The following is a 15,612-nucleotide window of genomic DNA, read 5'->3' as shown; positions in this document are numbered from 1 at the left end:
GCTGTTACTGCTGCTGTTTGGTATCGCTTCTATTGCTCAACTGACTCCCCTACCTTCTTCATTATAAGCATTTCCTCAGGTACACATTTCGAATCTGTCTGATGTTGCAATGAAAGCTGAATCAAAAGATCTGAAGGAGTTATAATCACCTGTTGTATTGCTTACGAATTTTTTTTATAAATGTTGTTAAGATATGTAAGTTCCTGGACCGTTAGCCTAATAGAGATACATTAGTAAGGTTATACTTAATTAAAGTTTATGCCAATCTGAAACTGTGACATTTTATTCGTTTAGTAGTATACAAGATGTAAACACAATCCATGAAATGTGCAGCCATTCAATACGATTGTTAACTCAAACTCGCTCTTTCAGCATGCTTCGAATATGTAAGGGCAAATGGCTGTTTAGATCTAGCTAAAGATAATACAGTTTCAAGCTTTTGAGTTTCAGTTTTCATTAGGCAGTTTATAGGATGAGTTTCAAATATCATTAGTCGCATTTTCAAATAAGCAATTTTAATTAATCTTGTCTGAATAAGTTAAAGTTAGGGAGCTCTTGTAACAGTCGTAGCATTTCATCAATCTCGTATATAATTCTTCTATCAAGTTAAAAGCATGTTTTCATGAGGTACAACGTTTCTTCACTCTGCAAATAATTAATCAGACGATTAACTAAAATCTGGATTTGGCCAAACATACAGTTGAATTAACATGCATCTTTTCTTCTATTTTTAGATAAACACATTAGAAATGTAGTCGCTTTAGGATGTTCCTTCTAAAATAATGAGACGAGCCTCGCCAAATGAAAAAATGTAAATTGCGGGGCCCTCAATAATTAACCATAATAAATATTTAGAATTCAGGATAGGCCGTTTTAGCGAATTTCATGGCTTCCTACAAAAATAATAATGCGCTAGACTCTCTAGGCGCGACTTAATTAAATTACATTCTTAAACCCGGGTGCACATTGATGTGACCCGATTCCAAATCTCAACGGAGTCGAAGTGTGTTTAACAATTACGGGTGCATTGATTGCAACGTAGTTCGAGATACATTTTCACGACGTTGCAATTCTATAAAAATAAATGATAATAATCAAAGCGGTTTAAACTTAATAAAAGCACATAAGTCATAACATGTATTTAAATCAGATATTTAGCCATTATAACAATTTAAGCGACCGTGCTAGAACCACGGGATTCGAGGATGCCTAACACCTTCCCTCGGGTCAACAGAATTCCTTACTTAGAATTTCTGGTTCGCAGACTTCATTTGGAAAAGTCGAATATTTTCCTCGATTTGGGATTCAAGATAAACCGGTGACTTGGGACACCAAAAGCCAAACCTTTCCCAAGTGGCGACTCTGAATTAAATAAATAATCCCATTTCGAATATTGTCACTTAAATTGAAAAAACTCCACTCGCGCATTTTTACCCTTCGGGGCCGGGCGCGCAAAAAGGAGGTGTGACAGCTCTGGCGACTCTGCTGGGGATAAGTAAACCCAGAACCACTGGTTCAGGGTTCAAAAATTCGAGCTTAGAATAATTGTTATATTTGGCTTTATTATCTGATATTTATTACATGTTTTTGCATAACGTGCTAAATGTTGTATTTTATCGCTTTGATATTATCTGAACTGTATATAAACTGTGCCGAAACCTTTCTTTCCTTACCTCCGGGGAGAAGCTCGCTGGTCGAGACTCCCTATTCTATTAGAGTCTATACCTGAAATAAGAAAGAGGTCGGACAAGTTACAAAGCCGGACGATCTCGCGGGTCCCCGGTACGTAGCCCCCTCCTCGACTCGAGTTGTCCGCTCGGGTACACAGTCTAGAACAAATGCCCAGGTTATAAACCTAGTATAACGAAACTTCATGCCGGATCCCTAGTAGGAACGTTTATCTGCATCATGTTGCATCTAACTTAGGGGGCTCAACACAGGGGTTGGGCCCGTCTAGGACAGGCAACCTGAAATGAAAAAGACCACCCTGCTGCATCCTATTTGTTTTGTGCATTTATTTTCTTCGGTTCTGCATGCTGACCGGTTTCTAAAAAAGGAAAAATAGCAGCGTAGGGAGATAATTACTTATTTTGAAAAAATAAAACCAATGTTCAAGTATTGTCAAAACCGCGCCGGAATTTTTCTAAAAAAAGGGAATAAAAACAAAATTTGTCTTCTTAGTTTGAATTATTAAAAAAAATATACAAAAAAAAAAAAATTCTTTCATGTCCAAAATAAAAAAAAAGAAGGTATTTATTTAAAAGTAAAAAAAAACGGAAAATTCATAATTCAAAAAATGTGTTGTTTCTTTTGTAGTACCCCTTTTATAAATTCAGACTAATAGTCCAAATATTGCCTAAAAAAAAATAATAAATATTTTCTTTAGTCTTTATCTTTTTTCAAAAATAATAAAAAAATACTTATTCTTGAATTCTAGGTTTATTTGATTTTCTCTATTCATGATATGCCCGAACTACGCCGGTTTGATTCTCACCGGATGTGAGATACGTAGGCAACCCTCGTCAGGTTCAACCCCCATTTTTGCTAAAATAGCCAAATCAATGAAAAAAATGCGTTTCAAACTTTAAAAAAGAGTCGTAAATAAATCGGGTGACGTTGTTTTGTCATAAATAGCCGAATGTTCCCGAAAGGGACGCCGGAAGGCTGACTTTGCATAAATAGCCACCTTTGGGTCTTGTTTAGCATTTTTATCCAGTAGACCCACACAGCCTTAAAATCTTCGTCCCCGAAGTGTTTAAAGGTCGTGTTCAAAACTTGATCCCCTCTGTAAAATATTTTGAGTCAGTTCGTTTTGTTAAAATCACCTTAATAAATGTGCAGGATGAGCACGATGCAAAATGAACATTTTTCAATAATGACCAAAATCCCTGTCAAGTTACGGCTATGGCGGAATGATCTAGGTGTTGAAGGACAAAATGAGGTTAAGAAATATCTGAAAGGTCTTGTGGGTTTATTGGAAATCCAGCCTCGGGGAGATATCATAAGAGCTTTGGTTACCTATTGGGACCCGGCGCACAATGTTTTCCATTTCTCTGATTTTGAACTCACCCCGACTTTGGAAGAAATGGCCGGATACATCGGGAATACTGAACTTCCCTTGAAGGAAAAATACTTGGTCGCCCCAAGAGTCGTCACGGTACATCGGTTCCTAGATTCATTGAAGATACCTAGGACAGTCCACAACCCGGATCTGGCTGCCGGATTTTGTACTCCATGCTTCATATATGATAGGTACGGTCATGAGGGGGGATTCAATAATCCAATCAACAAACTGTGCAGCAAAGGAGTTCGTCAGAAGTGGGACAAGCACAGACGGGTAGCGTTCATGATGATGTTCCTGGGCCTTCTGGTATTTCCAAGGAAAGACGGAAACATTGATTTGAAGATATCCGGGGTCGTCAGCACTTTACTCACGCAAAGTGACAGTACTCTCGCGCCTATGGTGGTATCTGACATCTTTCGAGCTCTTACAGCTTGTAAAGCTGGGGGAGATTTCTTCAAAGGTTGTAACTTGCTCCTACAGATATGGATGACCGAGCACCTCTGCCATCATTCCGAGATTTTGAGCCATGGTTCCCCGGAAAAGACCTGCATAGAAGAATCTTACACGAGAACCAAAGAGATCATTTTGCCCAAAGGAGTCTTGGCATGGACTTCGTTCTTTCAAGCTCTTACGGCCAGCCAAATACAATGGACGTTGGGATGGTTGCCTGTTGATGAGATCCTATATATGTCTGCAGCTAAAACTCATTTCTTACTGATGGGGCTTAAGAGCATTCAACCTTACGCACCCTGCCGAGTTTTGAGACAGTTCGGAAGATGCCAGACAGTACCTCATGAGGAAGATCTTAGCACTCAAGTAGTTGAAATAAGTCCTAACGGACAATTCCCAGAAGCAAAGATTCGCCAAATCTGGAGTGAGTGTCAATATTTGAAATCAGATACTTGCGTGCGGGATCGAGCCAAAGGAGAGACGGCACCAGGTTACCTTGCATGGTATAGAAGGGAATTTGAGCATGAAAGGCCGGCTAAGAGACCCCACATCCGGAATTTCACCGAATCATCGCAAAGGCAGTGGGATTGGTTAGCAAAGGAAAGAGGCTATTGCGCCGAAATCAGCAGGTTAAAGCAACAAGTAGAAGGCTTGAAATATGAGCACAACGTGCAAGCTGCCACCAGTCTGGGAGAGCGGAACAGCTTAATTCAGGAAAACAAAATGCTCAGAGCCCAGATCAAACAGATAAAGGTGGATGCAGATAAACAGCCAAGGCGTCAATCAGACGAGCAGCTGATAAAAAGGCTAAAAGGTGAAATCAGGGAATGGCAAGATGGTTTGGAGAAATCTGAAAACATCATAGCAGAGCTCAGGGCACAGTGGGATACAAAAGCAGATAAGCATCGCCGATACCTGAATCAATTGGAAGGCGACCACGAGAAGACTGTTGTTGAAATGAAGAGAGAGATGGCTACACTTAAGATCAAAGCAGCTAATCAGGCCAAGGATTTCCAAATTGAGAGCACATACTGGTACGACTCAATAGCCCAGATGAAGTTGGAAGTACGGCGACTAAAGCATCAGCATGAACAAGATGTTCAAGTCTTCAAGATATGCAGCGATCAGATAAAACGCCTACTCGTAGAGAAGAAGCAAACCAGAGACAGGATCAAGGCCATTGCCCATGCCATCACCAGACGATGTCTACGATGTGAGAACATGTCCAGCATTACCGTCCTCTCGGCAGTAATGGGTTATGTTAAGCAGACTATGCATGAGCTGGAGCAACTTGAGAGGGATCTCACGCCTAGGACCGCGGTGAGGCCGAACGATGCCCCGCGGACACCAATTTTCAAAACCATAATGCGTTCATAGGTCAAATCTGTATCTTAGCATCTTATGCTCGTTTTTCCCATCAGGGTGATTTTTAGTCTATTTTGAATCTAGGTTTATTTTCAAAGTTCGCTTTTTCTTTTGCAAAATGTAGTTTGTAATAGAACATTTTCAACAATAAAGAGGTTGTTTCTTTTACGATCATTTGTGTTTTTCGAACTACGTAATGATCTGATTCACGTAGGCATCGTGATACGTAGGCAATCCTCATCGGATCCGGTCGCATTTCTTTTACTGCAAAAAAAACATAAAAGAAAAACAAAAGAGAAAAAGAAAAAGAAAAGAAAGAAAATAAAAACTAATAAAAATGCCGGAATGACGCATGCTCTCGTAGCAAACATATAGTAATCCACTTAACTGTATAGGTGCATCATGCCCAACGTAAGATTAACTATCTGTTATTTGCTACAAATTAACCGTGCGTTTGTCGTTGAGTATTTCCTCAGGGTTTTTGAAAAGACGGTTGGTTTGGTGAAAGTCTGGCCTCGCACTCATATTTCACGAGGTCAAGGAGAAGCGTTCAACTACCTGTTGTTAAGGCCAGAAGCGGTACTCACACTTACTTCACCAAGTCAAAAGGAAGTGTGGGAATGTCTTCAGAAATCCCATTGCAAACGATCCCTGTTTCTGAGGAGAGCTCAATCTCAGCCGTCCTTACACCTGAATCCGCAACTGCGGAGGAAAATAGAATCCTACGGCTCCGCATGTTGGAAATGCTGGACGACTGGAATAATGGGAAAGAGCCGCCAAGTGTCGTCCCCGGATTCCCGGAATTATTCTCCAGGTCAAGTGGAACGTCTAATGTCCCCATAAATTATCTTGCTACCCCATTTGGGTACCCAGCCACCTCAGCCTTCTCTGCTGGATCGCCTTCTGAGCCTCATCCCCGAATGTCATCCACTGATGCAAGCATGAACATCTTTACTGCATCGCCTTGCCCGATTACGGCACAGCCTACCACGTACAAACCAAGCTTTGACTCATCCTCTTTTACATTCCAAGCACCATCGTTCTCAATGGAACCAACTAGGTTCGCCACCAATACTAATCCTCTACCGCCTCAGTGAGAGCTTGCACCGGGACAGGATCAGAACCCCAGAATTGCAGAACAAAATGAGATTGCCAAGAGAATGAGAAGCCTTGAACAAAGTTTGAAGAATATGCAAGGATTGAGCGGACAAAAGAGCGTCTCTTACGCCGACCTGTGCATGTTCCCTCACGTGCACCTGCCAACGGGTTTCAAGACCCCCAAGTTTGAGAAATACGATGGGCACGGTGACCCCATTGCACATCTTAAGAAATACTGCAACCAATTGCGGGGAGCCGGCGGAAAAGAAGAACTGCTAATGGCATATTTTGGGGAAAGTCTAGTAGGGATAGCTTCAGAATGGTATATGGATCAGGAAATGTCCCGATGGCATATATGGGATGATCTCGCCAGAGATTTTGTAAAACAATTCCAGTATAACATCGACATTGCGCCAGACCGAAACTCTCTGTCGAATTTGAAGAAGAAGCCTTCGGAAAGCTTTAGAGAGTATGCTATTAAGTGGCGTGAACAGGCGTCGAGGAGTGAAACCTCCCATGGATGAAGTGGAAATGGTCACTACCTTTCTCCAGGCTCAAGAGTCTGACTATTTCCAAAACATGATGTCAGCCATGGGTAAGCCATTCGCGGAAGCGATCAAGATTGGAGAGATGGTGGAAAATGGTTTGAAAACAGGTAGGATTCTGAGTCAAGCAGCCATAAGGGCGACCTCCCAGGCCGTCCAAAGCGGGTCCGGAGGAACGACAAGGGGGAAGAAGAAGGAAGAAACGACTATGGCAGCCTCTGAAGCAAGGGAGTATCGTTATCCCAGGCCCCATTTTCCGGAAAGAGCCCCACAACACTACTACCCCCACTCAAATTTGGCATATGCTCATCAACCTTATATGGTCATGAATGCCCAACCTTATAACCATCCACCACAACAAGCCAACCGAGGCCCAGCTCCACCTCCCAGAAATCAGCCTCCTTACCGCAACCACTATAACCCACAACCCCCGCAGAATAACTTTCGCCCTCAGGAGCCACCTCGAAGGCGAACTTTCACGCCCATCGGTGAACAATACTCTACTTTGTTCCCGAAGCTAGTCCAGTTGGGTTTCTTACAACCAATCCCTCAAACAAGGCAAAACCCAACGTCACCTTCTTACAAAGCTGGAGTCAGATGTGCCTATCATTCAGGGGCCGAGGGACATGATACAAATGACTGCTGGTCGTTGAAAAGAGTGGTTGAAAATTTGATAGAGCAAGGGAAAATAGTGCTAAGGGACGAGGAAATCCCGAACGTAACTAACAATCCATTACCTGCTCACAATAATGGGCCGCTGATCGGAATGATTTGTGAAGACAAAGAGTTCGATCCTGCTTTGAAAGCTATAATTGCCATTGTCGACACGGGGAAGAGGCCCGAAATGGACCAGAAACCAGAAAAGGGGGAAGAGGTCAAAGCTATAAAGAAAGTGCCTGAAAAGAAGGTGGAGAAGAAAGTGGTACCGGTAAAGGATGAAGTTCTTTACATACCACGAGGTCAAGCTGAGAAGGCGCAGAACTTCGGAATCAAAAAGACAAAACCTATGTACGTGCCGAAAGGGGCCTATGTGGTCCGGGGGACGATTCAACCACCTCGGCTGAATGAGCCAGTGGTTATCGGACGCGTGCCACAAAAGCCAATGACCAACCCGTCCACAGTACCGTGGAATTATCAAAAGACTTTGGTAATGTACAAAGGTAAAGAGGTCATGGGAGAACTTCCAGAAAATACTTTCATTGGAAGGTATTCAAATACCCAAGAACTGAACAACGCCATACAAAGGCGCTTCCCTCCAAAGAAGCCCGTGAGTGTTGAAGAAGCGGAAGTGTTCTTCCAACAAATGAAGATGCCGGATTACGAAGTGATAGATCAGCTGCGCAAGCACCCTGAGCAAGTATCCATGCTGTCATTATTGATGAGGTCAACCGAGCATCAAAAGATCCTGCTGAAAACCCTGAATGAAGCATATGTACCAGTTGAAACCTCGGTGGAGCAACTAGAGCGGATGACAGAAAGATTATTCGCCGTCAACCAAATCTCTTTCAGCAAGAATGATTTACCCCCGGAAGGAGCGGCACACAACAAGGCTTTGCATCTAACAGTTAAATGCGAAGACTATTATGTCAAGCGGGTAATGTTGGATGGAGGCTCAGGCGTTGACATTTGCCCGCTCTCCACGCTGCAAAGAATGGAAATTGGGACCGGAAGAATCCGACCCAACAATGTCTGCGTAAGAGCTTTCGACGGCATTAAGAGAGATACCATGGGAGAGATAGACCTGTTGTTGGTCATAGGACCAGTCGAATTTCAAGTAACCTTCCAGGTGATCGTCATGGACACATCCTACAATTTTCTCCTTGGCAGACCTTGGATCCATGCGGCAGGAGCCGTACCTTCCACTCTTCACCAGATGGTGAAGTTCGAGTACGAAGACCGGGAGATCGTGGTCCATGGGGAAGATGAGCATGCCATTTATCGGGACCCATCCATCCCGTATCTTGAACCGAGAGAAGGGAGCGAACGTACGGTCTATCAAGCTTTCGAGATTGTACTGGCCGAGCAGCACGAAGAGGGAATACCCTGCCCCCAGCCTTTCTTGTCTAACGCCTCGGTCATGGTGGCCAAAGAGATGATCCGGCATGGATTTAGGCCAGGGAAGGGACTTGGACGAACCCTTCAGGGAATAACAGAACCCATTACTTTGCCAGTCATCAAGAAACCTTTTGGACTAGGTTTCAAACCTACTCCAGCAGACGAAGAGTGGGCAAAGAAAAGGAAAAATGAGGGTTGGAAGTTACCTCAACCACTGCCGGATTTATATGCAACTTTCATCAGGCCAAGGTACGTTGAAGAAGAAGATGATGAGGTCTTCACAGCTGAGGAAATCGAGGAGATATGTGGGGCGATGAGAGAGATGCTCTACGAGGTCCACATGGTTCAACCAGGTGAAGGCACAAGCAATGCGGAGATGCTATACATGGGGCCGAACGCCCGACTTCAAAACTGGGAGGCTACGCCATTCCCGACTAGACGGAAGTCCGGGTAGACCTGTCCTGCCACCTTTCCTGTGTCACAAGTTATCTCCAGGACATAACTTGAGCGTTTTCTTCCTTTCAATTGTTATCTTGAATTCTTAAGTTGTAAACATTGTTGTCTTCCAACTTTCCAAAGAAAAAATAAAAAAATCATCATTGCTTTCCCATTCTTTCTTTTGTTCTAATTTTTTGTTATTTTTCCTTTTTATCTTTCTTTTCAGTCATAATAATGCGGCTTTAAATATGACATGCTTGCGGACTTCACGCCCAGATCACAATGAGTTATTTAACTGCGAATTAATGAACCCAGAACCAGAATATGATGCGGAAGAGGCTTTTAGGGAGATAAACCGAGAGTTGGAATATTTCGAGAATAAACCTAAGCCAAATCTGAATGACACTGAACCGGTAAATTTAGGAACCCCGGAAGAAATCCGGGAGACCAAGATAAGCATTCACACGGACAAAGAAACGCGAGAGGCGATAATTCAACTGCTTTTTGAATTTAAAGACGTGTTTGCTTGGTCGTATGATGACATGCTGGGGCTAAGTGTTGATCTAGTGGTTCATAAATTGCCGATTCATCCTGATTGTCCTCCAGTTCAACAAAAGCAACGAAAGTTCAAAACTGAGGTCAGTGACAAGATTAAGGAGGAGATCACCAAGCAACTGAAAACAGGAGTGATCCGGGTAGTCCAATATACAACATGGTTGGCGAATGTGGTCCCAGTACCAAAAAAGGACGGGAAAACTCGAGTATGTGTAGATTACCGAGATTTGAACAGAGCAAGTCCTAAAGATAATTTCCCGCTGCCCAGCATCCACATCCTCGTTGATAATTGCGCCAAGCACGAGATACAGTCTTTTGTAGATTGTTATGCTGGGTATCATCAGGTATTGATGGATGAAGAGGACGCCGAGAAAACTGCCTTCACCACGCCTTGGGCACCTACTGCTACCGGGTCATGCCGTTTGGTTTGAAGAATACGGGGGCTACTTACATGAGGGCCATGACTGCCATTTTCCATGACATGATGCATCAAGAAATAGAGGTGTACGTGGACGATGTGATAGTAAATCCAGGATGCAGGATAATCACATCCGAGACTTGAGGAAATTCTTCGAGAGATTAAGGAAGTACGACTTGAAGCTAAACCCAGCCAAATGCGCTTTCGGAGTTCCGTCGGGCAAACTTTTGGGCTTCATCGTAAGCAGAAGAGGAATCGAGCTAGATCCAACTAAGATAAAATCTATCAGAGATCTACCTCCCCCGAGAACAAAGAAAGACGTGATGAGTCTGTTGGGCAGGTTGAATTACATCAGTAGGTTCATTGCCCAGCTGACAAGCACGTGTGAGCCCATATTCAAGCTGTTAAGGAAAGATGCGGCGATCAAATGGACAATTGAGTGTCAAGAAGCCTTTGATAAAGTCAAAGAATACCTTTCGAATCCCCCAGTCTTGGTCCCTCCAGAACCAGGGAGGCCACTTTTCTTGTATCTAACAGTCTTGGAGAACTCTTTCGGTTGCGTCCTCGGGCAACACGGCGTAACCGTAAAGAAAGAGCAAGAAGTCTACTACTTGAGCAAGAAATTCACCGGCTACGAGGCCAAATACACTCTGCTGGAAAGGACATGCTGCGCTCTCACATGGGTTGCTCAAAAGCTGAGACATTATCTCCAAGCCCACACTACGTTCCTCATAAGCAGGTTGGATCCTTTGAAGTATATATTTCAGAAACTAATGCCTACTGGGAGACTGGCTAAATGGCAAATCTTGCTTACGGAATTCGACATAGTTTATGTCACTCGTACGGCAATGAAAGCCCAGGCGTTAGCAGATCATTTGGCCGAAAATCCGGTCGATGAAGAATACCATCCATTGGATACCTACTTTCCAGATGAAGAAGTAAACACCGTAGAAGTGATCTCGGAGGAAGCTCATGTTTGGAAGATGTTCTTTGACGGAGCCGTGAACGCTAACGGATGTGGGGATTGGGGCAATTTTGATCTCGCCTTCCGGTCAGCATTATCCTGCCACAGCTAGACTGCGTTTCTTTTGCACAAATAATACAGCTGAGTATGAAGCCTGCATTATGGGCATGCATATGGCAATCGATCAGGATGTCGAAGACTTACTGATTATGGGAGATTCTGACCTGATCATCCGGCAAGCTCAAGGCGAATGGGAAACTCGGGATGTCAAACTTATCCCATACCGACAACATGTGGAGGACCTCAGCAAGCGCTTTACATCAATAGAGTTCAGGTATATTCCGAGGTGTCACAATGAACTGGCAGATGCACTTGCTACTTTGGCTTCAATGCTACCATACCCGGGCAACGCCCACGTCGATCCTTTGGAAATCCAAATCAAGGAAAGACACGGTTACTGCAGTGTAATCGAGGCGGGATCAAATACGCAGCCTTGGTACCATGACATCAAGAAATTCCTGAAGACACAAGAATACCCCGAGCACGCTACTGGAGATCAAAAGAGGACCATCAGGCGACATGCAAGTGGTTTCTTTCTGAGCGGTGAATTGTTATATAAGAGGACCCCGGACCTCAATCTCCTAAGATGTGTCGATATCGAGGAAGCGAGAAATATCATGCACGAAGTACACGCAGGTGTGTGCGGACCTCACATGAACGGGTATGTCTTAGCGAAGAAAATCCTTCGAGCAGGTTATTACTGGATGACCATGGAAAAAGATTGCTTTAGCTTTGTTCGGAAGTGTCATCAGTGTCAGGTGCACGGTGATCTGATTCATGCCCCTCCCACGAAGCTGCATCCCATGTCTGCACCTTGGCCATTTGTCGCCTGGGGCATGGACGTCATTGGACCAATCGAACCGAAGGCTTCGAATGGACACAGGTTTATACTGGTTGCCATCGATTACTTCACAAAATGGGTAGAAGTTGTCACTCTCAAGTCGGTCACTAAGAAAGCTGTGGTGGATTTTGTACACTCAAATCTTATCTGTCGTTTCGGTATTCCTGCGACTATCATTACAGATAACGCAGCAAACTTGAACAGTCACTTGATGGGAGATGTATGCGAGCAATTCAAGATAACGCATAGGAATTCCACTCCTTATTGGCCAAAAGCCAATGGTGCTGTGGAAGCGGCAAACAAAAACATCAAGAAGATTTTGAGGAAAACAATCCAAAGCTCCCGACAGTGGCATGAGCAGTTACCTTTTGCATTATTGGGGTATCGCACTACGGTACGCACATCAGTAGGAGCGACTCCTTATCTTTTGGTTTATGGGACCGAGGCTGTAATACCGGCAGAGGTAGAAATTCCTTCGCTTCGAATCATTGTCGAAGCAGAAATCGAAGACAGCGAGTGGGTTAAGGCTCGACTGGAGCAATTGACGTTGATTGATGAAAAGCGAATGGCCGCAGTTTGTCATGGACAGTTATACCAACGAAGGATGGCCTGTGCTTACAACAAGAAAGTTCGACCCCGGAATTTCGAAGTAGGTCAGCTGGTACTAAGGCGTATTCTGCCGCATCATGAAGAAGCAAAAGGAAAGTTTGCCCCAAATTGGAAAGGCCCATACATCGTAAGGAGGATATTGTCGAGAGGAGCATTGTATTTAGGTGATATCGAAGGAAATGACCCCGACACAGCAGTAAATGCAGATGCAATCAAGAGATACTACGTCTAGATCATACTCCAGTAGTCCTGACACATTTGAAAATGGCGAAGGTTTTATCCCCCACTACTCCAAAACACTACCCAATCCTCTCTACAAAAAAAAAACAAAACATTGATTGAGGCCTGAACTACGTTTGACTTGATTCCGAAAGGATACGTAGGCAGCCTCTCCCTGAGGTTCAGTCATACCAACAATAAAATCCCATTCATCCTGAAATTGAAACCGGGGCACGTCGAGCAGTTGAGAAGTTAGTATCATCTACCTCTCTTTACCAAGCACAAGCCTTCAAATCAATTACCAAATATGGTGGGGAACTAATAAGCGTCACAATTGGAGACCAGCACACTCTGAATTGAGAGAGATAAAATGAGAGAGTCTCGGCAGTGAAAACCTTCGGGCACCACGAGGCGACGGGAGCAGAAAAACCAAAATGAGAGAGCTTGTTTAGTAAAAACTCACAAAGAGTGCTATCAAGCGATGACAGGAAGAGAAATGAGAGAGGTCAGCCAGCGAAAACCCGCAAAGGGCGCTGTTGGCCGGAAAAGAATGACTCCACCCCAAGAAAGTCTCGACAACGTTCCACCGGTTTGGAATCACAGATCCGTTCTGGTTCAGAGAAACGCAAGTTCATGGAACGGTCAGGCGCCCAGTCCAAAGAGCATGTCATGTCATTTAAAGCCAGCGTTATCTTCCTCAGATAAGTCTTTCTCGTCCCGAAAAGGACACTCCTTTCCTGAAGATTGTTTTCTTCTTTCTTTGTTTCTTCTTGAATCTCTTTTATGTCTTAACCCCAAGTTCAGGATACACCGGAAAGGGCAGGTGGCAGGTTTGTTTGCACGGAATCCCATCTCATGAAGGAAAGCGCCTCATTTCGTTGGTACGATTGCCCAAGCCTGATGAATCATCATGTCTGATGTTGTTTAAAGTAAAGAGGAAAGAGAGAAATCTTCCCCAGCAAGTCCGCCTTCGGACAAATCCCCACAGAGTCTCCCTCTGTACAAATCCCCACAGAGTCTCTCTTTGTACAATCTCCCACAGAGTCTCCCCAATATAAAAAAAAAAAAATCCCCGTTGGAATTTCCTCAGCACATCCCCAGCGAGTCCCTTTGTAAATATTCCCCAACAAACTTACCCCAACAAACCTTGGGAAACTCGTTTTGAAATAAATACCCAGCATGCCCCATTGTACAAACTCCACACAAAGAATCCACTTTGTAAATATCCCCCCCCCACAAGCAAAGCTTCCTTTTGTACAAATTCCCACAAGAATACCTCCAATAAAATCCCCGTTGAGAACCTTCAATCAAAATGGGACAAAAAAGAGAGAAAAGAAAAGGAGGCCTTACGAGGCAAATCATCGCAGAATCTGGAAATACAAGCCTGAGCAGTCTAAAGGGTTTCGCCATTCGAATCAAATCAATGGCGGAATTTCACAACAGAAATAAAGACGCACGAAAGCAACTGGGAACGATCAAGGTCACCAAACCGACCGTCATTTCCGAACTAACAATTGTTCTTTGTCTGAAAAGTTCAAACAGGTTTAATCCAAGACAACCGTGCAAGAAGTAGGTGTCGCCCAAAGAAGAAGGTACATGGGTGCAAGAAACATTTTGGCAATAAGGAATTCAATCGAAAGGTAAGTTTCCACGAAACTCCCTTTTATTTCTTGTACTAAAGTAAGAAAATTCAAAAAAAAAAGAAGTCAGTGGTTGTTCTCGAATTTTGTCCCCAGCCAGTCAGCATTAGGGTTTTAAACCCTAAACTGAACTTTTTCCATTTAGTCAGCATTAGGGTTTTAAACCCTAAACTGAATTTTCCTTTAGTCAGCATTAGGGTTTTAAACCCTAAACTGAACTTTTTCCATTCAGCCAGCATTAGGGTTTTAAACCCTAAACTGAGCTTTTTCCATTCAGCCGGCATTAGGGTTTTAAAACCCTAAACTGAGCTTTTCCATGCAATCAGCATTAGGGTTTTAAACCCTAAACTAAATTTTCCTTTTAGTCAGCATTAGGGTTTTAAACCCTAAACTGCACCTTTTCCATTCAGCCAGCATTAGGGTTTTAAACCCTAAACTGAGCTTTTTCAAGCAATCAGCATTAGGGTTTTAAACCCTAAACTGAATTTTTCTTTTAGTCAGCATTAGGGTTTTAAACCCTAAACTGAACTTTTTCCTTTTAGCCAGCATTAGGGTTTTAAACCCTAAACTGAGCTTTCCATGCAATCAGCATTAGGGATTTAAACCCTAAACTGAATTTTTCTTTTAGTCAGCATTAGGGTTTTAAACCCTAAACTGAACTTTTTCCTTTCAGCCAGCATTAGGGTTTTAAACCCTAAACTGAGCTTTCAATGCAATCAGCATTAGGGTTTTAAACCCTAAACTGAATTTTTCCTTTAATCAGCATTAGGGTTTTAAACCCTAAACTGAACTTTTTCCTTTCAGCCAGCATTAGGGTTTTAAACCCTAAACTGAGCTTTCATGCAATCAGCATTAGGGTTTTAAACCCTAAACTGAATTTTTCCTTTAATCAGCATTAGGGTTTTAAACCCTAAACTGAACTTTTTCCTTTCAGCCAGCATTAGGGTTTTAAACCCTAAACTGAGCTTTTCCATGCAATCAGCATTAGGGTTTTAAACCCTAAACTGAATTTTTCCTTTAATCAGCATTAGAGTTTTAAACCCTAAACTGAACCTTTTCCTTTCAGCCAGCATTAGGGTTTTAAACCCTAAAATGAGCTTTTCCATGCAATCAGCATTAGGGTTTTAAACCCTAAACTGAATTTTTCTTTTAGTCAGCATTAGGGTTTTAAACCCTAAACTGAACTTTTTCCTTTCAGCCAGCATTAGGGTTTTAAACCCTAAACTGAGCTTTTCCATGCAATCAGCATTAGGGTTTTAAACCCTAAACTGAATTTTTCTTTTAGTCAGCA

Source organism: Nicotiana tabacum, chromosome 6 (genome assembly GCF_000715075.1).
Source record: "Nicotiana tabacum cultivar K326 chromosome 6, ASM71507v2, whole genome shotgun sequence".
NCBI classification, from domain to species: domain Eukaryota; kingdom Viridiplantae; phylum Streptophyta; class Magnoliopsida; order Solanales; family Solanaceae; genus Nicotiana; species Nicotiana tabacum.
Note: the sequence above shows the minus strand (reverse complement) of the source record.